Source organism: Apodemus sylvaticus, chromosome 16 (assembly GCF_947179515.1).
Source record: "Apodemus sylvaticus chromosome 16, mApoSyl1.1, whole genome shotgun sequence".
Lineage (NCBI taxonomy): Eukaryota > Metazoa > Chordata > Mammalia > Rodentia > Muridae > Apodemus > Apodemus sylvaticus.
Genome location: NC_067487.1, coordinates 26,316,146 through 26,341,653, shown reverse-complemented (window position 1 = coordinate 26,341,653; position 25,508 = coordinate 26,316,146). Strand labels below are relative to the sequence as shown.

At 36.1% G+C, this 25,508-nt stretch overlaps 1 protein-coding gene and 1 pseudogene across 1 annotated transcript in view; both read left to right on the top strand.

Moving 5' to 3' along the window:
- The window catches only part of Cdh9 (cadherin 9), an 83,249-nt gene that overhangs the window by 6,880 nt on the left and 50,861 nt on the right, over positions 1–25,508 (top strand). The window lies entirely within an intron of this gene.
- Positions 7,725–7,843, top strand: LOC127667129 (uncharacterized; annotated as a pseudogene).

Below are 25,508 nucleotides of genomic sequence, written 5' to 3'. Positions count from 1 at the left end.
TTCACATGTAGCTATAACAATGACCTGACAAATGGTATTTCAGAGTAATGAAGACATAATCGACTGGGTGGTTAATTAATCCTACTCTGCCTGATGTAACACTAGAGCTTTTTTTTTCTAAATTAGTAATGCATGCTTATTTGTTTAAGAGGTTGGTGCTTCTTATTTTCAAAGAACAAAGGTATTTGTTCCAGATAGCCACAAATATTTGATATTCTCTTGTGCAAATATTTTGTAATCTGCACAGAGAAAGACTTCTTGACCTGCATTAAGCATCACAGGTTTGTCGTGGTGGTGTCCATGGAAACAGAGCTAGGAGATTACAAAAAATTCTCACCATGCCTTACATTTAGCTCATGAGGTAACTGGAGTCACAGTAGATATTCAATAGTTATATACAGAACAGGATATGTGCAGTAAACAGGAAATCAATTTAATGACAACGTTTCCCTGAATGTGATTATAACAGTCCAACAGTAAGAAATAGACATTAAAAACAGAGATATACATTTAATATTAATGAATAACAGTTGACCAGGTTAGGCAAAACTGAAGACTGCTTTCTTTTCATTGCAGCAGTAAGTAAATGGTCTCTAGTATTTTTTACATGAATTTCTTTAAAAGAATATTCTCATATGACTTTTATTTTGTTGTTTTTATCCTATAAAATCAATAAAGAACTACCGGTACCATTTCAAAAGTGACTTTAGTAAATATTTCATATCTTCCCAAAAATAATTTGATGGTATATAATGTTCTTCCATTTCAAAAAATATTTCAGATAGTAGTTTAAAATTTTATAGTTATGCACATTTTAATTAGCACCTTACATTCTGTCTCTAATGTTTACATCTACACTTACCTCAAAATTATTCTCCTCATCACATACTCTTTAACAAATTGATCACTGCCAATCCCACCATAGGGGCTCTAGTCTCAAATATCCTTCATCTACAAAGATCTTACTTCAAGTCCTTTGCTTCATGTTAATTTACCGAAAAAAAATTTGCAATTTAGCATTGAGTCTTTCAATATAATTCTAAAATGTTCATACAATGGTTTAAATAAGCAGCTCAGAGTTTGTTTTCCTCTCTAATATTTAACATATTTAATATATTTTTACTGGTTTATGCATTTTTTTAGGTTTGGAAATCTTTGACATTTAATTGGTATAATTTTATTTATGCTCTCACAGATTTTCTTTGGTCTTGTTTATCTGAAAAAAATCTTCATTTAACTTTAAGATTAAACAATATTTTCAGCATAGCTTGTGTTGGCATTTTCATTTTTCTCATTAGAACTTTATTATTGTATATTAATATAATGCTTTGCTAGCAATAATAATAATAAGTACGATTCTTTTTTTTATTCGATATAATTTATTTACATTTCAAATGATTTCCCCTTTTCTAGCCCCCCCACTCCCCGAAAGTCCCGCAAACCCCCTTCTCTTCCCCTGTCCTCCCACCCACCCCTTCCCACTTCCCCGTTCTGGTTTTGCTGAATACTGTTTCACTGAGTCTTTCCAGAACCAGGGGCCACTCCTCCTTTCTTCTTGTACCTCATTTGATGTGTGGATTATGTTTTGGGTATTCCAGTTTTCTAGGTTAATATCCACTTATTAGTGAGTGCATACCATGTTTCACCTTTTGAGTCTGGGTTACCTCACTTAGTATGATATTCTCTAGTTCCATCCATTTGCCTAAGAATTTCATGAATTCATTGTTTCTAATGGCTGAATAGTACTCCATTGTGTAGATATACCACATTTTTTGCATCCACTCTTCTGTTGAGGGATACCTGGGTTCTTTCCAGCATCTGGAAATTACAAATAGGGCTGCTATGAACATAGTAGAACATGTATCCTTATTACATGGTGGGGAGTCTTCTGGGTATATGCCCAGGAGTGGTATAGCAGGATCTTCTGGAAGTAAGGTGCCCAGTTTACGGAGGAACCGCCAGACTGATTTCCAGAGTGGTTGTACCAATTTGCAACCCCACCAGCAGTGGAGGATTGTTCCTCTTTCTCCACACCCTCTCCAACACCTGCTGTCTTCTGAATTTTTAATCTTAGCCATTCTGACTGGTGTAAGATGAAATCTTAGGGTTGTTTTGATTTGCATTTCCCTAATGACTAATGAAGTTGAGCATTTTTTAAAATGTTTCTCCTCCATCCGAAGTTCTTCAGGTGAGAATTCTTTGTTTAACTCTGTACCCATTTTTTAATAGGGTTGTTTGGTTTTCTGGAGTCTAACTTCTTGAGTTCTTTATATATATTGGATATTAGCCCGCTATCTGATGTAGGATTGGTGAAGATCTTTTCCCAATTTGTTGGTTGCCGATTTGTCCTCTTGATGGTGTGCTTTGCCTTACAGAAACTTTGTAATTTTATGAGGTCCCATTTGTCAATTCTTGCTCTTAGAGCATACGCTATTGGTGTTCTGTTCAGAAACTTTCTCCCTGTACCGATGTCCTCAAGGGTCTTCCCCAATTTCTTTTCTATTAGCTTCAGAGTGTCTGGCTTTATGTGGAGGTCCTTGATCCATTTGGATTTAAGCTTAGTACAAGGAGACAAGGATGGATCAATTCGCATTCTTCTGCATGCTGACCTCCAGTTGAACCAGCACCATTTGTTGAAAAGGCTATCTTTTTTCCATTGGATGTTTTCAGCCTCTTTGTCGAGGATCAAGTGGCCATACGTGTGTGGGTTCATTTCTGGATCTTCAATCCTGTTCCATTGATCCTCCTGCCTGTCACTGTACCAATACCATGCAGTTTTTAACACTATTGCTCTGTAGTATTGCTTGAGGTCAGGGATACTGATTCCCCCAGATTTCCTTTTGTTGCTGAGAATAGTTTTAGCTATCCTGGGTTTTTTGTTGTTCCAGATGAATTTGATAATTGCTCTTTCTAACTCTGTGAAGAATTGAGTTGGGATTTTGATGGGTATTGCATTGAATCTGTATATTGCTTTAGGCAAAATGGCCATTTTAACTATATTGATTCTACCGATCCATGAGCATGGGAGGTTTTCCCATTTTTTGAGGTCTTCTTCCATTTCCTTCTTCAGAGTCTTGAAGTTCTTGTCATACAGATCTTTCACATGTTTGGTAAGAGTCACCCCAAGATACTTTATACTGTTTGTGGCTATTGTGAAGGGGGTCATTTCCCTAATTTCTTTCTCAGCCTGCTTATCCTTTGAGTATAGGAAGGCCACTGATTTGCTTGAGTTGATTTTATAACCTGCCACTTTGCTGAAGTTGTTTATCAGCTGTACGAGCTCTCTAGTGGAGTTCTTTGGGTCACTTAGGTAGACGATCATGTCGTCTGCAAATAATGATAGTTTGACTTCTTCCTTTCCAATTTGTATCCCTTTGACCTCCTTATGTTGTCGAATTGCCCGAGCTAGTACCTCAAGTACAATATTGAAAAGATAAGGAGAAAGGGGGCAGCCTTGTCGGGTCCCTGATTTCAGTGGGATTGCTTCAAGTTTCTCTCCATTTAGTTTGATGCTGGCTACCGGTTTGCTGTATATTGCTTTTACTATGTTTAGGTATGGGCCTTGAATTCCTGTTGTCTCCAAGACTTTAAGCATGAAGGGATGCTGAATTTTGTCAAATGCTTTTTCAGCATCCAATGAAATGACCATGTGGTTTTGTTCTTTGAGTTTGTTTATGTAGTAGATTGTATTGATGGATTTCCGTATATTGAACCAACCCTGCATTCCCGGGATAAAGCCTACTTGATCATGGTGGATGATCGTTTTGATGTGTTCTTGGATTCGGTTGGCAAGAATTTTATTGAGTATTTTTGCATCGATGTTCATAAGGGAAATTGGTCTGAAGTTCTCTTTCTTTGTTGGATCTTTGTGTGGCTTTGGTATCAGCGTAATTGTGGCTTCGTAGAAGGAATTGGGTAGTGTTCCTTCTGTTTCTATTTTGTGGAATAGTTTGAAGAGTATTGGTGTTAACTCTTCTTTGAAGGTCTGGTAGAATTCTGCACTGAAGCCATTTGGTCCTGTGCTTTTTTTGGTTGGAAGACTTTCTATGACTCCTTCTATTTCTTTAGGCATTATGGAACTGTTTAGATGGTCTAGTTGGTCCTGATTTAATTTTGGTATTTGGTATCTGTCAAGGAAATTGTCCATTTCCTCCAGATTCTCCAGTTGTGTTGAGTATAGGCTCTTGTAGTAGGATCTGATGATTTTTTGGATTTCCTCAGTTTCCGTTGTTATATCTCCCTTTTCATTTCTAAGTTTGTTAATTTGGATACTTTCTCTGTGCCCTTTGGTCAGTCTGGCTAAGGGTTTATCTATCTTGTTGATTTTCTCAAAGAACCAGCTCCTGGTATTGTTGATTTTTTGTATGGTTCTCTTTGTTTCTACTTGATTGATTTCGGCCCTGAGTTTGATGATTTCCTGCCTTCTACTCCTCCTGGGCCAATAGCTTCTTTTTGTTCTAAGGCTTTCAGGTGTGTCATTAAGCTGGTAATGTATGCTCTCTCCATTTTCTTTTTGGAGGCACTCAGGGCTATGAGTTTTCTTCTTAGCACTGCTTTCATTGTGTCCCATAGATTTGGGTATGTTGTGTTTTCATTTTCATTGTGTTCTAAAAAGTCTTTATTTTCTTTCTTTATTTCTTCCTTGACCAAGGTATCATTGAGTAGAGTATTGTTCAGTTTCCACGTGTATGTGGGCTTTCTGTTGTTTCTGTTGCTATTGAAGACCACTTTTACTCCATAGTGATCAGATAGGAGGCATGGGATTAGTTCGATCTTCTTATATTTGTTGAGGTCTGTCTTGTGACCAATTATATGGTCGATTTTGGAGAAGGTACCATGAGGTGCTGAGAAAAAGGTATATTCTTTTGTTTTAGGATAGAATGTTCTATATATATCTGGTAAGTCTAATTGGTCCAAAGCTTCAATTAGTTTCATTGTGTCCCTGTTTAGTTTCTGTTTTCCTGATCGGTCCATTGAGGAAAGTGCAGTGTTGAAGTCACCCACAATTATTGTGTTAGGTGCAATGTGTGCTTTTAGTTTTAATAAAGTTTCTTTTATGAAAGAGGGTGCCCTTGCATTTGGTGCATAGATGTTCAGGATTGACAGTTCTTCTTTTTGTATTTTTCCTTTGACCAGCAAGAAGTGTCCCTCAGGGTCTCTTTTGATGACTTTGGGTTGAAAGTCAATTTTATCTGATATTAAAATGGCTACTCCAGCTTGTTTCCTGAAACCATTTGCTTGTAAAATTGTCTTCCAGCCTTTTACTCTAAGGTAGTGTTTGTCTTTGACCCTGAGGTGTGTTTCCTGTAAGCAGCAAAATGTAGGGTCCTGTTTACGTATCCATTCAGTTAGTCTGTGTCTTTTTATTGGGGCATTAAGTCCATTGATGTTAAGAGATATTAAGGAATAGTGATTGTTACTTCCTATCATTTTTTACGTTATTTTTTAAATTTGAATGCTTAACTTCTTTTGGGTTTGATGAAAGGTTACTATCTTGCTTTTTCCAGGGTGAAGTTTCCCTCCTTGTATTGGTGTTGTCCTCCTATTATCCTTTTTAGGGCCGGGTTTGTGGATAGATATTGGGTAAACTTGGTTTTGTCATGAAATATCTTAGTTTCTCCATCTATGGTGATTGAGAGTTTTGCTGGATATAGTAGTTTTGGTTGGCATTTGTGTTAATAAGTACGATTCTTAATGTTGCTGTCCATTATTTTTCTGAATGCTCATAAGTGCATGATATCCATATGGATATCATTTTCAATGATCTTACATTGATATATAGACTGTTTTGTGCATATTTTTCTTGGAATTCAATGACCTATAATGGTATGGTTATTGCTGGACTTATATCACATGGAACATCACATATACATTTTTCTTATTCAAATTGATATTACTACAAATGAGTGTTGGATCAGCCACTGCATCTTTTTTTATTATCATTCTTTAATCTTTTTTTATAATCTAGTCATTATAGCCCTCCTGGTATGGCCTTCTACAGTCCCTCATCGCATTCCTGCTCCTGCAACTTCTCCCTGTCTCCAAGATGATGTTGCCCCACCCCCACCTCACCAGACCTGTCTACTCCCTGGGGCCTCTATTCTCTTGAGGGTTAGCTGCATCCTCTCTTATTGAGTCCAGACATGCAGTCCTCTCCTCTATGTGTTGGGTGCCTTATATCAGATGCTATGTGCTGCCTGGTTGGTGGCTCAGTGTCTGAGCGATCTCTGGGGTCTTGACCAACAAACAACTGAAAGACTCAAGTGAAGATACTTATGCCAAACCAATGCACAGAATCCTGGGGGACCTTTGTGAATGAATTAGGAAAAGGCTAGAAGAAGCTGAGGAGGAGAGCCATACCATAGGAAGAGCCACTGCATTCTTAAAATGTTGTTCTATGAAGTGAAATTAGTAGTATAAATATGCTTCAAAGAACACAGATAAAATTATTTTAATATATCTAGAAAATGCCTTCTTCTTATATAAAAATAAGGAAAGGTAAACTTAGAATATAGCTAGTGTAATTATGTAGCTAGCTTTTACTGAAAGAATTATGTAAATTACTTTATGTTAAAAATAAATTCCTACATATTATTATTTTTTTTTAATTCTTCACATCTTTGGTTAAGTAGCATAAGAGTAATACAACCAAAATTTTAAGCCTATGATGTAGCTTTCCTTTTACAATTGTTAGTTAGTATCATAGTCTATATACTTAGGGAAAATATTTCAAATATGCAGAATGTTTGAGCAGAATGTTTTATTGTCATATATTTAATAAGAAAAATGATACGTTCTAGCAGAAAGTAAATACATTTGGATTTAATTTTTCTTTGTATTTATTAGTGTTCTTGGAAAATGATGTTTTTTTTTCTACCATCAGTTTTTTTTTCTTAAATAAGCAAGTATTTTATTAGCACGTATTTAAGTTAAGCAAACAGAGTACCAATAACCTTTACTCATTTCGCATAGCACTCAGGGGGGGCCAAACACATTTGCCAGCATAGAACATCAAATAAAAGTATAAAATGCTTTATCTTGCTGCACTGATTATAAGAAATGATTTCAGGGTATTTTGTCCTTGTGCACAGGTCTTCTTCTCATCCTGCTGGCTTGCTTTCATACAGGTGTTACACTGTAGTTTCACCATCGCTGGCAGAGATGCACTCAGCAGCCTTTTTTAGTTTTACATGGAGTAAACATCTATGGACCATCTGTACTCCTCATCTGTGCCTGTTCTCTTGTTGAATCTGCCCTCCTACATGAGGAAAAAAATAAAACCCTGCATCGCTGGTGACACAAAAGTATTGAAATGTTTCAATAATCAGCAGTTACAAGAATAATGTCAATCTCTGTAGAAAATGAATAGGCAGATGTCATTCCAAAGCAGTGAGGTGTTTTCCTGCCTCTTTGAAAAGCAGGAGGTGGAGGAGGAGGAATGGCAAGGGATAGCAGATACAATAGAGCTTTGCTTCTTTTAGCAAAGTAGAAAGTCATCACTTGGTCCCATAAAGGATGGCGCTTTCCTAAAACTGAGTGGAGACAATGGGCGTGACAAAAAATAGTTTTGAACTATACTGTGAAATATATATAGTTCATTTTCATCAATACTCATTGTATATCAGAATGTATCAGAAGTGAATGGGGTAGGGTAGGAGGATACTGATTTTAAGAGCTGCTTAGACTAAACTTTACAATGAAACAAACTAACAGAAAACAGATCAGTCTACAGCCATACCACCCTGACCTTGCCAGATCTCGTCTGATCTTCGAAGCTAAGCAGGGTTGGGCCTGGTTAGTACTTGGCTGGGAGACTGCCTTGGAATACCAGGTGCTCTAGGCCTAAATAAACAACTGAGCTACAGCACAGGGAAGCACATCCTTATAAGTCTAGCATTCAGGACAATGAAATGTAAGGTTTGTGAACTCCCTTCCAGGATGAGCTTTCAAAGTCTGCTGTGAGTAATTTGCTAGAAGACCTTGTCTCACAATTACAAAGGATCCAAAAAACTGAATCTTATTAAGACAAAGACTACATTCTGTTAACATTTTAGCTCCTTTCTAAATGGCAGAAAATCACTGTAAACACTGTTTGAAAAGCCCATATTCATCCTCATATTAAAGTCAAAACTCAAACAGTAATATGAAAAGAAAGAAAATCCATTCTAAGAAATTAAAAGAAAAAAAATGTAGGAAATGCTCCTAACTCACTCTCTCATGGGACACCAATTTGACACCAATTTGAAGAAATGTAGTTCTTTTTTGATGAAATCATTTGAAAAGGTTTAGAGCTGAAGGGGCTATAAATTAACCTACAATATTGTATATGTAAAGATATATAGTCAAATCCAGTGTCAATAGTGTATCAATAGTTAATCTGGATTATTCTCCTAGTACAGAATATTGTAAGTAAAAGCATTTACAATAAAATGCAAATTAATAATGGAGCATGCAAAAGACAATCTCCTAAAGATAATAATGCTACCTTGAACTGTAATAACTATACAATACTTTCAGGGCTAAAGAGAATACTATGTTTTAGGTCAGGTTTTCCACTTGTAACCTTGGCTGAAGTTATGTATATAAAGAATACATATCATCAATTCAAAGCCCCTGAATGCTAAAAACTAAACATATTCTAAAGCCTTATCTATTAATTTTAAAATCCCACTAATAAACAGTGTTCAGCTATTACATTAAAATTGGATAAAAATCTGTGTTTGCTGTGATCGATCTCAGTTACTCATCTTAAAATTAAGACTTTCATCCTAACTGCGGATAGTTACAGGTGGTCTTCCTCTGCAAATAAAGTAGATGAGCAGTTCCTTCTTGAAAACTATTTTCAAAGTCTGACGTATAATGAGTCCTGCGAAGTATTATTTTATTTTTGCTATTCTGTCATCTATTTCTCTTTTTATTGGTTATTTTATTAATTTACATTTCAAATGCTGTCCCTCTTCCAGGTTTGCCCTCCACAAACCCCCATCCTATCCCCCTCCCTTTTGGCTCTATGAAGGTGCTCCCTGAAGCACATCCCATTCTTGCCTCACCCCTCTAACATTCCCTTGCATTGGGGTATCAAGGGAATCCTCCACAGGACCAAGGACCTCCCTGACCAATGATGCCAGATAAGGCCATCCTCTGCTACATATGTAGCTCGAGCTATGGGTCTCTCCATGTGTACTCTTTGGTTGATAGTTTATTCCCTGGGATCTCTGGGTGGTCAGGTTAGGTGATATTGTTATCCTTCCTATAGGTTTGTGATCCCCTTCAGCTCCTTCAGTCCTTCCACTGACTCTTCCATTAGGATTCCCATGCTCAGCCTGATGGTTGTTGTGAATATCTGCATCTGGATCGGTCAGGTGCTGGCAGAGCCTCTGGGGGTGGGGGGAGGGGACAGCTATGCTCCTGCCAGCAATCGCTTCTCGGCACCAGCAATAGTGTCTGGGTTTGGTGTGTGCAAGTGGAATGAATTCCTGAATGACGCAGTCTCTGGATGGCTTTCCAGATCACAGGAGATAGATGGAGGGAGAGACCTGGAAAGGAAAAGCAGTGAGAGCGAAAGGAGGGAGTGGTAAGAGAATTGAGGGTCAGAAATATGTAGCATGGGAATGGGGAACAGGGTAGTCAGTCCCAGATGACAGGGAAGCAAGAGGTTCCCAGGACCCAGCTGGGGAGGACATTAGATGAAATACGTAACAAAGGGGAGATAGAACCTGTAGAGACCATGTTCAGTACATAGGCACCGCCCATGTACTGAAGGGCGGGACAGGGCCACCCACCCATCTCAAAAATTTTAACACAGATTGTTCCTATCTAATGGAAACGCAGAGACAAAATGGAGCAGAGACGAAAGGAAAGGCCACCCAGAGAAGTATTATTTTAATGTCACAGCAAACAAATCCTGAATAGCATACAATAAAATACTGTACTAACAGGGTTTAAGAGATACCTCTATTGATAAAGTAGTTGCCTTGCAACCATGAGGATACAAGCAGGATTCCCAAGAACCCTTGTAAATAAGGCAGTTGTAGTCAAGTGAGAAGAAAATCGGTGAGAAGTGTGTCCCTCTAAATAGGTATCGACCATCTTAGCCTAATTAGTTGCTTCCAGGCCAATAAAGTAACTGTCCCAAACAATAACATGGACAGGACCTGAAAAGTATTATCAGAGGTTGACTGCCAGTGTGCACAGACAAACACACACACTGCTACACACGCACACACACACACACACACATATACACACATACACCGATACACCAAAACATATATAAAATATAATAGCATTCCAGGGGAAGATATCTTAATTTATTTTTGATGTTTCTCTGTTTTTTATATCTTCTTTGTAGTTATCCTCATCCTTCTAACTAGTCTCTTTTAATTCCTTGTGGTTTCATGTCTATTGGTCCTCTAAGCACACATTAAGTCTGGAGATGTGTCTTTGATACCCAACAGTTACTGGCAACCTAGATTTTTCCCTACCCTTCTCTAATTGGCTTCTTGTTTCCCCCTGGTGGAGGACTTTCTTCTACAGACCCCATTCTACCTTTGTTCCCTAACACCTTTAATGGGAAACTGCTCGATGACCCGTGTTTTAGTACTATGAAGAGGTTTTCACTATTATTCACACTAGACTACACTATGTGAAAAATTAAACTCTCATACATGTACAGTTTATCTACATTTCATTGATGGTAGATTATTGTTGATATTAAAAGGGTCACCATGCATTGTTGCATTTTATGAGCCTTTCACACCTTCTTGTAAGTGATGGTGGTTTTCTCTGTATATTGTTTAATATATTTGGTTTTATGCATGCAGTTTAAGTAGTGTACATATATTTATGTTTATATACATGAATGCATGACTAATATTCCTCTCTCCCTCTCGGTGTGCGTGTGTGTGTGTGTGTGTGTTTGTGTGCATATTTAATAGTATTTATAGTAAGGCTGTGAAAATAAAATTAATCTTCCTAGATTTATTAAAGGGCATAGCACAATGAAGACACATACACACACACACACACACACACACACATACACACACCCCACATCACAAAACAGAGAAAGACAGCAAGTTGGTAGATTAATAATTACAAGATGTCATAAGAAATACAATTTAGATGTAAATATCGTTAAATAAATCCTACTGCAAAAATGTTTTTCTCTTATGAGGTTTGATTTAACTATACCCATAATATCACATGACATTAACTCACTATAAACATCTCCCTCTGGCTGTGAATTTTTATGTTTAATGAATTGTATGCATTGAGAGCTCAATGGATATTACAACTTAAAGCTAGCTCTACTTAACATGTATTTCTCTAAAGTTAAAATGAAATAGTGCGAGTGGAAATACATTACTATAGATAGCATGCTTCAGAGTGTAAAAATTACCCCTTGAAAATGTGTTCAAGGCTACAACCTTTGTCTGCATTGTGTGAGATATAATAAGAGCAATGGGTGAATCCTAATTTTCTCTCTTGTCATTTCACTCCTGGTAATGTGTGCTTCATCTTGACCATGTTCACAGTGAGTAATGCTTGAATCAGAAAGAACACATTCTTTTCTGACTTTCTGGTCAAGGATAGAAATAGAGGCTTCTATTTTAGCTTTGCATAGGCAAGAAGGAGGTTGAAAGGAGCAGACGTTTGCATTTATGAATGCTAAAGAATAAAAGGTAGCTGAAATGTGGGCATTGTGATAAGAGTGGTCTCTTCCCTGTCAGGAGCTTGCCTGTGATTTTGTTACTAGCATTCGTTCCCCCTTTTTGGCTCAAAAAAGTTAGAGGAAATGAAAGTTTCTGTTGGCATTCAATTTGAATTATATATGCACACCCAAAACCATTCTTACTGGATTCTTTTGCAGATATTTCAAGCACAGGTCTTGCCAGTTAAAATAAAAACAAAAACAAAAACAAAATCCATCCTGTATACATGTACAGGACAAAGTAAATTTTCCATTTTCAAATGTGTTTTATTTTTTCCTTGTAAATAAGATGTAACTTGGGTGTATTTACCAAAGCCCATCTGGAGTAATGAAATGAAGATCAAAACTACCAATATATTTGTCTCACATGTGGAAGTTTTATAATCTTTGCATCATTTCTGCTGGCTTTGACCTAATACACCTGAAAATATAGGTGGTATAACCTGAAGATTACAAATCTATCACAATGAAATAAGTTCTGATTTATTGGGAAATATACATTAGATGAAATGATATGTATACTGTGTATGAAAGTACAGATAGAGTAACTGAATTTAACAAGTCTTTTAGGTTAAGTTACTAGACAAGTGGTCAATAAATTTACTCTTTGTGTTATAAAACTCTATACTTTCCCATAAGTTAGTTATAGGCAGAGAGGAAAATAGGTCTTCAGAAAAAAATTGATAAAAATACTATAAAATTTACATGTCTATATTAAGAAAAATAAACAATATTTAATTAGGTGACATACTTATAAAAAATAAAATGAAAAAAACATGCTTCTCCAAATGTTATAGTGTAAGAATTTTTGCATGTATTTCTTTTATTACAAAAAATAAAAAAATTCAGAATATGTCTACTTTGATTTTTTTTCCTTCCAAAGAGCATACTATGCTTAGATCCAACCAATGAAATTTAAACTGGAAAATTCTCCATTGTTTAAAAACTGTTGAAATCACTCCCAGCATACAGTTTCCTTCTCTGCTTTAGCTGATTACACCAACTCTTAACTATTTGAAATGAAAGTGTTGTTTTCTTGGCAAGTAACAATGAACATATTTTGAACATATTTCTTCCCAATAGTAATATTAAAAACAATAGTGAAATGCCATTGTTCTCCAGTCAATCTCGTGGAAATGAGTAATTTGATAATTGGCATGGTATTCTTTAAATTGGTTCTAGGGAGAGAAATCTGAAAGCAGGGGTAGTTAACATAGCCTGTGTGGTGATTGTAAAAGTGGACTTTAAACAATAGGTGAATCTATAAAGACAAAGGAAATTGCACGTATGGGAACTTGGATTGTACATAAAATATCAGAACTAGCAAGAAAACAAATTTCATCTAGACACAAAATTATTGTCTTTAAAATGGCCAACAGTTCTTCACTGTGAAAGTAGTGTATTGATATAATTGTATCAGTAGTAAAAGTAAAAATCACTGTAAAAGTAGTGTATTCATAAGTGATGTGAGTAAATCTCAAAAATCATCTAGTTAAAAAGTAAAATGAAGATAGAAATGTGTAATAATTTCTATTTTTGGATGAGTAGGCTAGAGATGGATAATTGGTTAATTGAATCTTTATGGTGTATTAGAATATGTTCTTCATATCAGAGATGGAAAACATATCAAATGATATTTACTTTGCTTTAATATTTGAACCGTTTTAAAATGTCTGCACTTATAAATAAGTTAGTCTATTTTCCTCATAAAAGAATAATAACAGAAAAATCTGGAAACCAGAGAGGGATCTTAATTATTTTCTATGACTATAAAGAAATAGAATATTAACATTGATGTCTGTTTTATTTTACCTGTTCAAATTTTGTTAAATAGTTGGACATATCACCTGCCAATAATTAGGGTAGTACCACACTGATGTTTATATTTCATGACTACAGCATCCTCGTCAATTTACATATTCTTAAAAAAATCTGACTTATTTGGAGTTAAACCTCTTACCCACTCAGGTATAGCTGTTGTAAATACTTACACCTTATTTCAAAAATTTACTCAGAGAGTATCAATTTCAAAACTGTTTTTACCAAATGATTTATAGCATTTATTTCCAAAATGCAGGTGTATATGCATTTTTAAAAATGTACGTTTATTTTTTCTTTGAAACGGCACATGATTAAAACATGAATATCTTTATATTAGTTGCACAGTGTCTTGTACATAAGTATAGATGTTTCATTCCTATGGTCTAGCATTTGTGGTACCATAAGGTAAATGTAAAAACAGTGCTAGGTAAAGGAAATAATCAGTATCAACCATCCCAAATTCTTTGTTTTACAATAGCAATTTGACTGCAAGATATATTGGATGAGGGCCACAAATGTTATGAAAATAAGCAGCCAATTTTAATCACATTTAAGCGATCAGCCCATTAAACGAAACCCATACCTGACATTGTTTAAGTGACCAAAAACTTGAGATTCCATAGGGGTTGCCCCTAGTGGAAAATCTGCCACTATCATTCTGCTGAAGGACTACAGTAGTAAATTTACTCTCAATGATATATAGCAGTAGCCATAATTCAGTGCACCACAGAATCGTCATAAGAGATGCTTCTGGGATTAATCAAGAAATCCAAAACCAGACAATGTGCAGAATGTAAGAGACTTTGGAGCACTCAGTTCTAAATGAGATGTGTTTATCAAAATTTCCCCTCAAATATAATGGCTCTATATAGAGGAAGTATTGGAAGAGCAGTAAGTAGCGGGTGACTCCAAACATAAAATATCTTCCAGAGAAAGCAGGTATGATGCAGAATTACCCACAGAGACTGGGCTGGCTTGTCCAAGCTTTGTACAAGTCATAGCTAGCAAAATCCCAGTACAGTTAAGATGAAGGGGGCAAAAAGTCCCACAACTCACTAAAATCCAACTTGCAACGGATACCCAATTGGAGAAGAAGAATTTATTTTCTTCAGTGGAGTGGTACTAGGTATAATAGTCACATTCACAACCAGGCCCCGTATTTAGGAATATCAACACAATACAAATAGACTCAGTGTGGTGTGTGTGTGTGTGTGTGTGTGTGTGTGTGTGTGTGCGTGTGATATGCAGAGTTATCTCCCGAGGTCATAAGGGAGCATTGTATTATTATACTTCCATTAACTGAATGGTTGTACCATCTCAATGGTGCGGCGGAAACATTCTAAGAGTTTTTATAAGTGCCTGAAGTGTTTTTAATTGCTCTGTGCTTTCTCTAGCCCTTTATAAAATATTCACAAAGCCAGTAAAGAAGTTATGCTCAGACCATCCATAATGTAATTCAGCCTCCGTGTTACTTTAGTTCAACCTTAGTGAAGCATGTCAAACTTTATGAAGTTAAAGTACAATAAGATAATGACGTTCATGTTGTATTAAGATCATAAGATTGCAGTAATTTGCAGCGGAAGCAATGGGAAATTAAAATGCTGTAGATTCAGGGTATTTCACAATTACTCACTTTCAGTGAATTTTAAAACTAGGAATTAATACATCAAAGGGTTGGGGTGCACATTTCATGCAGTCAGTCTAATAATTTTAAATAGAGTGAGACAACCATTAGAATTGCTGAGAAATTTAGTGATATTTTGTTTTCACTTACAGTAGATAATTGCTTACTATGATGAGAGTATAACAGTCCATTATAAATTATGCAAATTGCATTTTATGAAGACACACATGACACAGTAAACACCTGACACTACGAAATTTTATCAGAATGACTATAATTATAAATTTTATTTAGCTTTCTTTCAAACAGAGTAATTTAACTCATTACTGTCACCACAGGAGGGCAGTTCCAAAATTCAAAGAATCATCATCTTTTTCCAAGGCAGGGAAAACAAACATGAAAACACCAACCAGGAAATGCTTTAAAATTTTGTCAGTTCCATTAAAATTCAACAATCAAATCCAATTGTTACACTTAAGTGAAAGGAAATTTATTATTTCATTATAGCTAATTGGAAAAATACATATTTATAGAAATAAATAAATAAAAATTATTCAATGTCATATAATATTCAATTGTATACTATTCTTCAAAAAAAATCTGAATATGTTCTTACACAGTGTAACTGATTTGGAGCTAAACTAAAGTTTGTTTTTTGTCATTATAGCTGTTTAATTCTGTTGAGATAATTAGTAGTCAATCGCCAGTACAAAAAATAAGGAGTAGAATTTTATTACTCCTTTTATAAGGAGGCCACAAGTTAAGGAATAATGATACCAATCATTAAGTCAGAGAGGGGTATGAAAGGGTGGGGACACAGGCAGATGAGAATCAGTGCAAGATCCTAGCTCAAAATATAAGGGTGGAGAATGACTGTGGGAGACACAGAAGTCAACCTCTGACCTCCTTGCACAGGCATCCATGAATATGTGCAAATACCGATTCATGAAGGTTTCTACACTACACACATACTACAATACACATAACAAAATACAGATCCACAACACACTGAAGAAACAAACATGGAGGTCTTTATAAGCACTGAAAATAATAGAGCATTCCTTTGATTTATGTATAACTTTCTGTATATTTAAGACAACCAGCAGACACGTATATATTTTAAGAATGTGAGTTAAAGAATTTACTTGTATTTTCAAACTAAGTGTCATATTACTATATTTTTAGACTAGAGAGCCATAGGTCCTAACTGCAAAGCCACAACACAAACCCAAGTGCTTCAATATGATTGTTGCTTTCAGAGCATACAAAAAAAATAGAAAGAGTAGAGGTACAGATATACAGATATATGGAATAAAATTATGTCAGAAACATAGATTTTGATATGATAAATTCACAAAATGCAATACAACATGTCAAAGCAGAGTGTGCTGTAAAATGAAAGATGAGAGAGGAACATTAGGTGGTTGAGTATAACAGAGCATTCTCTGATAGTCATTGCTATTGGTTAACTAGGTCCATGTTTGTCTTCCAGTGGCTCACACATGGGGAGCTTGATCCTCAATATAGAGTTATTAAAACATTTGAACCCTTTTAATAACTAAGAGGTACTTAGGGCAAAACAATTTGTTCTTAGAGAATACTACAGAATTTACAGTGTTCTGCCATTCCAGTTCCTAACAAATGAGATTGCTCTAAAATCAGAAGACAAGTTTATTCTGTGCACCCTCATGTTCTATTGTTTAGGACTTGAGTCTATTTTTGGTATCATCCAACATATGATGCAGCCAGCATCCACTACTGTACTACTTGGGGCTTCAGCTAGCTTCATAGTATACTAAATAAACCTCTTTTTCTTGCAGATAATCCAGCACCAGACATATCATTTGATTATGAAGTAAGGCAGCCATAACCTTTTAAGAGTTGACTTGGAATACCTAGTAACCAGTAATGCATGCTCTGAAATATCAGATTTGAAGTCAATGTCAGGGGTATGATGAAGACTAGTTTGTGACTGCCTTTACATATGATTAATAAACAAAGACATTGCATAAGGTATTTATGGACAAGGCATAAATAGGTATGTGGAATAGAGATTTTTATTGAAGCCATTTTTCAATAATCTTATAAGTATTCATAGTCGAATTTTTATTTTTTAAATATTATAATCTTATTACATCATTTTACTCATCCATTTCCTCCCTCCACTTAGTGCCATTTGCTTTTACATTCTCTTTTTAATTACTTACATAAATGTTTCTAAAAACATAAAAAGTAGCCCATAAGAATTACTTGTATGTATTGAAAACTGTCATTCATTAAGACAGCATCCATGATGATGTTATAAAGGACAAACACTAGAAGTGCAATCATGGACAAACCACATGCACTTTATTTTAGTTTTAAATATTTTTGAAGTACAATAAAGAAATATAATAACAGTCATATTTTCCAATTTACTGTGCAATAATTGATTCAAATTATATAATGCCCCTATAAAAGTCAAATTATTGCCACAATAAGTTTTCTTAAGAAGAGTACTTGATGCATTGCTGGATATAAACTTTAATGTTTTACAATAAAAACTGAAAGAAAATATGCCAGAATTATAATAAAGCTTCTATAAATATTGACGATACTAAAATTATAGAGAAGAAAGCACAGGAGGACATGTTTTACACTTTATACTACATAGGATATTAAAGATGCTCATGTAAACTATCCCCTAATTATGTATTTAGTTAATTGACTTTAGTTTTTTCACCTGCTTACCATTCAAATTTCTACTTTATTTTCTTTGTAACCTATATACCTATTTGTTACAAATGAGACATTTTGGTTTAATTAGTGAGATTTACTTGAAAACAGCAAATTAGTAGAGAATTACCTTCTGTTTTTTCCAGAACACGTGCTAGAGTTGATGTTACTAAAAACATTATTGTGTGTGTGTGTGTGTGTGTGTGTGTGTGTGTGTGTGTGTCTGTGTGTGTGTGTGTGTGAGAGAGAGAGAAAGAGACAGAGACAGAGACAAAGAGAGAGACAGAGAGGGAAACAGAGAGACAGAAAGACACAGAGAAAGAGAGACAGAGAGACAAAGTCAGAGAAAGGACACAGGGAGGGAGAAAGAAGTGTTAGAGTTTGAAGTCAACATTAGGTCACCACAAATCTAATTAAGCAAAGATAAATATTGTATGCCAAAGTTAAGCAAAATAGCTTGATTTTGTTTGAGAATTTGGTTCAAAGATACTTTAGACAATAAATTTTAAATAATGGTTTCTAACACACACAAACCTGGAGCAAAATGTAAAGCAGAGAAGTACAATGTATGTATAAAGCCTTTGGAATCATTATGGGATGTGTTCTTCACCACCCATTTTAGGTACCTAAGAAATATGTAGCCCTTACTACTTTAGAGAACATGTTTGGGATATTTAATATTTCCAACATATATCCATAATTCATATGATTTTCCCAAGAACAGTTTGTTACATCTAAATTCATTTTTATTCTTCTTTTATTTTTGAGATTTATATAATTGCATAATTTCTTCCTTCTATTTTCTCCCTCCAGATAGATCCATGTACACTGCCTTACTCTTTTTTATTTAATTACAAACATCAAATCACTTCATATAGCATTACATGTATGTGTATGATTTCAGGACAGCCCACTTTGTATCAGATAACCAATAGATGTGCTCTTTTTTACCTGGGGCTTTAATTCTCCTCCCCTCAGTGTTCCTTGGTTGCCTGTAATTCTTAATGCAACATGGAGGGTTCTTGACTTGCTATGTTAGAATGACAATTGGCATCATCTTTGTTCAGGTTATATGCAGACATCCATGTTGGTAAGACTTGCAGCCATTGCTTCTGACAATTGTAGGAATTACAAACTTCCAACAAACACTGTGTTTTTCATGCTCTTGCAACCTCTTTGTTCTGCCCTTAAGAATGATTCCTGAGCCTTAGATGCAGGAGTTCTGATCTATATGTATTAAGACTGTGGTAAGCAAGTCTCTTTGCTTGTTTGTTTTCTTATTAAAAGTAAATTTTCCATACAATATATTCTGGTTAGGACTTCACTTCCCACCTACATCCTCACATATTCAACCCCACCCACATTCCCTTTATAATACAGGCAAATACAAACAATTTAAATAGAAGGTAGGAAAAAAGAAAGAAAGAAAAAGAAAAAGGAAGAAACACAAAGAGAAAGAGCACAAGAAACACATACACACTCATACACTCACACACACAAACCTCATAAAAATTCAAAATCAGAAACCATATTATACAAAGAAAAAACAAGTAAGATCATTGGTCCTTTGATCTGACTTGCTCACTTTAAAATTATGCATCGACTCCTCTCTAGGATGTTAATCCTTACATGAGTATGGGGTTTTTTTTTTGTTTATTTTTCACACTTAGTAGTATTTTCATATCCTCAGAGTAATTATGCTTAAAAATAGGAGACCTATAGTTACCTCCAAAGCCTGTCTAGAATAGACTCAAAAATACTTATTTTCCAATCTCTAGTCTAGAAGAGATTTAAAAGCCCTGGGCACAAAAGAATCCTTATTTTGCATGATGCTTGCAATAGAGATACTTTTAACAGTAACACTAGTCACACTGAAGGGTCAATGTTTTGACTTAGAACAGAATACTTTTAGTAATCCACTATGATCCATTCAATGTCACCAAAAATTAAGTAACACATATCACTTTTTATACCAAAATATAAAATACATCTGAAAACAGTACAAGAGAATGATAGAAACAACAACAAAAATTTCCTGTAGAAGATGAAGGTAACGTATTTGCTTCGAAGGCCTTGTTCTTTTGAGGTTAACTATATGAAATTATCACACTGAACCTGAGGACTTGTGTATTTAAACATGTAGATCTGCCCATGGGATCTTTCTCCTTCCACATTATCAAGATCAAATCTTTCCTTTCTAAAAATAATTTAATTTAACAAGGTTAGTTATCAGCTATCCCCATCACCTACCCTCCAATTTCTCTCTCAGACTCTCTACCACTATTCCTTTTCAACTTCATCCATACTTTATCTAGAATAAACACTTAGAATACTCAGAATTGTGTAAGAACAGGGCCATGCACTGAAACATGAGTAGCCTCTGAGGGCTCTCCCTTCCACAAAGTCAACTGACTCCCTCCTCCAGGAGCCAGGACTCCCTAGTAGCTTCTCCCAAAGGTGGGACTCAGTGGACTCCATGGCATGTGCCCTGTTCATGCTGCAGTTTCCTTAGCTTTAATCTTGTACAGATCTTGTGCTCACCATCACAGCAGTGGATGTTGTGTTATACATAAGCTCTATAATGTCCACAGAACCCCGTTTGGATGCAATCATGCAGTAGCTTTTTCTCTTACAGTCTTTTCTTCTGTTCATCTGCAGTCATCCTCAAGCCCTGGAAGAAGAGATGTTTCATAGCTGACTTATTAAAATGATACCTATTAACTCCCTTTTTTGTATGCATATGGATTCTTGCATACCTTAGAATTCATCTGGAGATTAGAAGACACCATTCTGGAACTGGTTCTTTCCTTCTACTGAGGATGGAAGTTCAGATTGTTGAGTCATTATAGAAGCAAACAACAACAACAACAAAAACCTATTTCAATTTGAGCAGAGCACCTCTCTGCTCTTTTTGTTTGTTTTTGTTTGTTTGTTTTGTTCTGTTGGTTTTTTTTTCCGAGGACAGAGTTTCTCTGTGTAGCCCTGGCTGTCCTGGAACTCACTCTGTAGACCAGGCAGGCCTTGAACTCAGAAATCCACCTGCCTCTCCATCTAAAGTGCTGGGATTAAGTACATGCGCCACCACTGCCTGGCATCTGCTTTTTATTCATAAAGGGTCAGTTGGTATTTTTTTATAAATTGATAACAAATATATGTATTTTAGTATAAATACATAGTGATGTAGGCTATAAAGAAATAAATTAATATTCTTATTGTTGTTGTTATTATATTGGAGTATAGTATGGAGTATACTTTTTTCTGCCCTTCCTTTTCTATAACTTATTGTATGTTTCTAATTTAGTCCATAATTCACAAAGTTGAAGAAAAAAATGAAAGTTAGCCCTAATAGAGAATTCAGACATGAATTGTGCCAGTAGAGTTCAGCTAGTGTGCTGTCCTGATTCATCTTTGGAGATATTTAGCCAAGAGATTTTCCAATAATTTCCTCCTATTGATACAGAGGTTTCTGAACACATTGAGTAAATTATTGGATATTAGAGTTTTGGGGTTTTTGTCTGTCTGTCTGTCTGTCTGTCTGTCTACTTGATTTCCCTGGAGCCCACGTGAGTAGCCACAATGACACTGAAGCACAGTTTTAGAATTGCCTTTTCCACAAGAACTGATATTTTCTTACTGTTTGTTTCTTAGTCTGTATGCCATCTAGTTAGACCACTATACATGAACTTTAAGTTGGCATATCAGAAAAATGATACTCTACAAGAATCCACAAATATGGAAATATTTCCCTATAACTTCTGTTTAATTTCTTTTTAACTTTACTTTGATGATTAAATATTTCTCATCAACTGTTTTCCCAAATTCTCATTTCCCTTCTTAATCATAGCCTTACAATCTATACATATTTAACATATCCTCCATCTTGAGTTCCTATCAATGATCAAGAAGTATTTTGGGGTCTAGGGCAAGCTACGAATAGTTTGTACTGCAAAATGGCAAGGACAGAAATAGAGGGAAGACTCTGCCTTCAGTTTTTGACCATTGAAACAAGAAGCAACCTGCTAAGGAATAGATTTTTTTACAGGGGAGACATTCTGACCTACTGCAGAATGCTGGTCCTCAGTACATCAAGTCGTAATGGAACCTAAGTGTGCTGCCTTTCCAGGTGCTTCTCTATCCCCAGTTAAGAAACAATCTATATATTTCAGTATGTTTGAAGTGCTACATTGGTGGTAAAAATTTTTACTAGTGTTAGCAATTGTGTTTCAAGTAATCTGTAATTCTTAGAAAACTGCTGGAGATGAAGACTCCAGAGGCTCCTGCTAAGGAGCCATGATTGATTAGTGTCCTATTACAATGTATGCTTACTTTTGTCATGGCAAGTTCTCTTACCATAGAGCAGCTGATTTGTAAGAGCTATCTTGGACTGCTTGTGCCACCACCCCTTCAAATACTGTATTGGTTATTCCTGGGCCATTTCACTCAAATTCATATTTCAGTCTGTTAATAGGAATTATACTGCTGACTCAGAACCTGTCTAAACAGGAGCTGGTGAAAACAAATCAGCCGCTGCAGTAATTGGTTTAAGCCTTGCTGTGATATATTGCTTAATTCCCAGAATTCTGAACTTCACAGTGTTTGCCATTACATAGGAATAGAATAGTCCAAAACCCTATTTGTATGTCTGAATAGAAAAATATAGGGAAATGCCCTGTGTAATGGGTGAAGTTCATGCCTTGTTCATACATAATAATTGCATAAAATTACTCAACAGATAAAAGATTCATAACCATCAAAATGTCATTAATCATATTTTTGCAATCAGAATGAATGCTACCTTATCCAATTATTAACTGAAAGATGTATGTGAACTGAAAGGTGCATATATTCCAGCTGATATTCCTTGTAATGTGTGAGCTCATTAACAAAACATCTTGGGCCTCAGGAGTCATTTGTTATTGACTTTCAATTACTATAGAGTTTTCAGGCAAATAGCCCACTTTTGTAATCCTATAACTATACAGGAACATTTTTCATAAGGCTACAGAATGAGGGGAGAATTTGCTATCAACTCATCTTCAAGGAGTTTTGTAATGGAGAATGTTAGCTGCCAGAAAATGTAAAATAGAATAGGATTACTGCCAGTCTGTCTTTTTTTTTCTTTTTTTCTTTTTTCTTTTTCTTTCTTTTTTTTTTTTTTTTTTTTTTTTTTTTGAGACAGGATTTCTCTGTGTAGCTCTGGCTATCCTGGAACTCACTTTGTAGACCAGCCTGGCCCCAAACTCAGAAATATGCCTGTCTATGCCTCCCAAGTGCTGGGATTACAGGCATGTGCCACCACCATCTGGCCTGTCTTCACTTTTTTATTAATTAATTTATATTTTTAACACTCCATAATGTATTCCCCACCTCTGTCCACCTCCAACTGTTCCACATTCCATAACTCTTCTGCAACCCAGTCTCCATGTGGATGTCTGCCACTTGCCACCCCACCTTCCAGTCTCTTGAGGGTTAGGTGTATCATCTCTGATTGAATCCAGACCCGGCAATCCTCTACTGTATGTGTGTTGGTAGCCTCATGTCAGCTGGTATATGCTGCTTGATTGATGATCCAGTGTTTGAGAGATCTCAGGGGTCAAGAATAATTGAGACTTCTGGTCCTCCTACAGGGCCACCCTTCTCCTCAGCTTCTTTCAGTCTTTCCCTAATTCAACAGCAGGGGTCAGCTGTTTCTGCCCATTGGCTGCATGCAAATATTTGCATCTGACTCTCTCAGTTGCCTGGTGGGTCTTCCAGAGAGTGGTCATGCTAGGTCCCTTTTTGTGAGCACTACATAGCCTCAGTAATAGTGTCAAGCCTTGGGACCACCCTTGAGCTGGTTCCCACTTTAAACCTGTTGTTGGACCCTCTCTTCAGGCTCCTCTCCATTTCCATTCCTGTAATTCTTTTATACAGGAACAATTATGAGTCAAAGTTGTGGCTATGGGATGGACACCCACTCCCTCATTTAATGTCCTGTCTTCCTGCTGGAGGTAGGCTCTGTAAGTTCTAGAAGTTCTCTCTCCCTCCTGCTCACTTCCCAGGTCTCTGGCACATGCCTAAGTGTCTCCCGCCCTCCTACCTCCCAAGGTTGCTGGATTCCATTCTTTTTCTGCTGGCCCTCAGGGCTTCAGTCCTTTTCCCTCACCCAATAACAGATCAGGTCCCCCTTTTTCCCCTACCCTTCCTCTCAGTCCACTTTACCATCCAGGTCCCTCCTTACCTCCCCACCTGTGGATTGCTTTCTTCTCCCTCCCAAATGGGACTGAGGCACCCTCACTTGGGCACTTCAGCTTGTTGACCATTTTAAGTTCTCTGTACTGAATCTTGAGGGTTTTTTTTTTGTTGTTGTTGTTGTTGTTGTTTTGTTTTGTTTTGCTTTTGCTAATATCCACTTAATACCATAAATGTCCTTTAGGGTATGAGATACCTCACTCAAGATGATATTTTCTAGTTTCGTCCATTTGCCTGAAAAACTCAGGATGTCCTTGTTCTTAATAGCTGAGTAGTATTCCATTGTGTAAATGAACCACAATTTCTGTATCCATTCTTCTGTTATGGGACATCTGGGTTGTTTCCAGCTTCTGGCTATCACAAACAAGGCTGATATGAACATAGTGTAACACATACTCCTGTGAACATAATGGAACACTTACCCCTTAAAGCATGGTGGGGCAACTTTTTTGACTATACTCTCAAGAGTGGTACAGTTTGTTTTTCAGGTAGATCTATGGCAATTTTTTTTGAGAAACCTCAAGATTGATTTCCAGAGTGGTTGTACCAGTTTGCAATTCCACCAGCAATGGAGGAGTGTTCCTCTTTCTCCACATCTTATCCAAAATGTGTTGTCACCCAAAGTTATGATCTTAGCCATTCTGATTGGTGTAAGGTGGGATCTCAGGGTCATTTTGATTTTCATTTCTCTCATCATTAATAACTTTGATCATTTCTTTAGGGTCTTTTAAGCCACTTGAGATTCCTCAGATGTGAAATCTTGGTTTAGTTCTATACTCAATTTCAAAAACTACAACCATACCTAACAGCAATAATCTAAACAAACATATGGTTTACAAACTAGACATGTCATGAGCAGAGACCTTTTGAAGAGTTAAGATAATAATTGACATTAGTTATTCAAACAATCCCAGAAAAGGTTTCTCAGACATGCATCATATATTCAGTGAAGGTCACCAGATTAACTTTTCTGCTGAAAATTTTATCCTGAGTTCAAATAAAAGCCTTCTGTGCATGTCATTATCTCTCTTATATATATAGAAATATATGCCTATTTCATGTAAGTGTGTGTGTGTGTGTGTGTGTGTGTGTGTGTATTTAAGTTTGTAGGGATACCTGTTTATGAGGGCGATTATGAAAGGTAAGGGAAACCTTTAGGCGCTTCAGCCACTATTAGACATGGTTTCAGAAATATCATCTTTCACTGGTCTAAAGCTCAATCAAGTAAGCTAAGGAGGCCAACCAGAAAGCCTGAAGGGTCAACCTATAATTCCACAGTGGTGGGACTGAAAATGTTCAACATAATTAATACCAGGTTTCCCTCTCTTATTTCCTTTACTTTAAGAAGAGTTTTGTCAAGTAAGTTTTGGTCATGTTCCCCTATCCCTTGCCCCACTTCTCTCA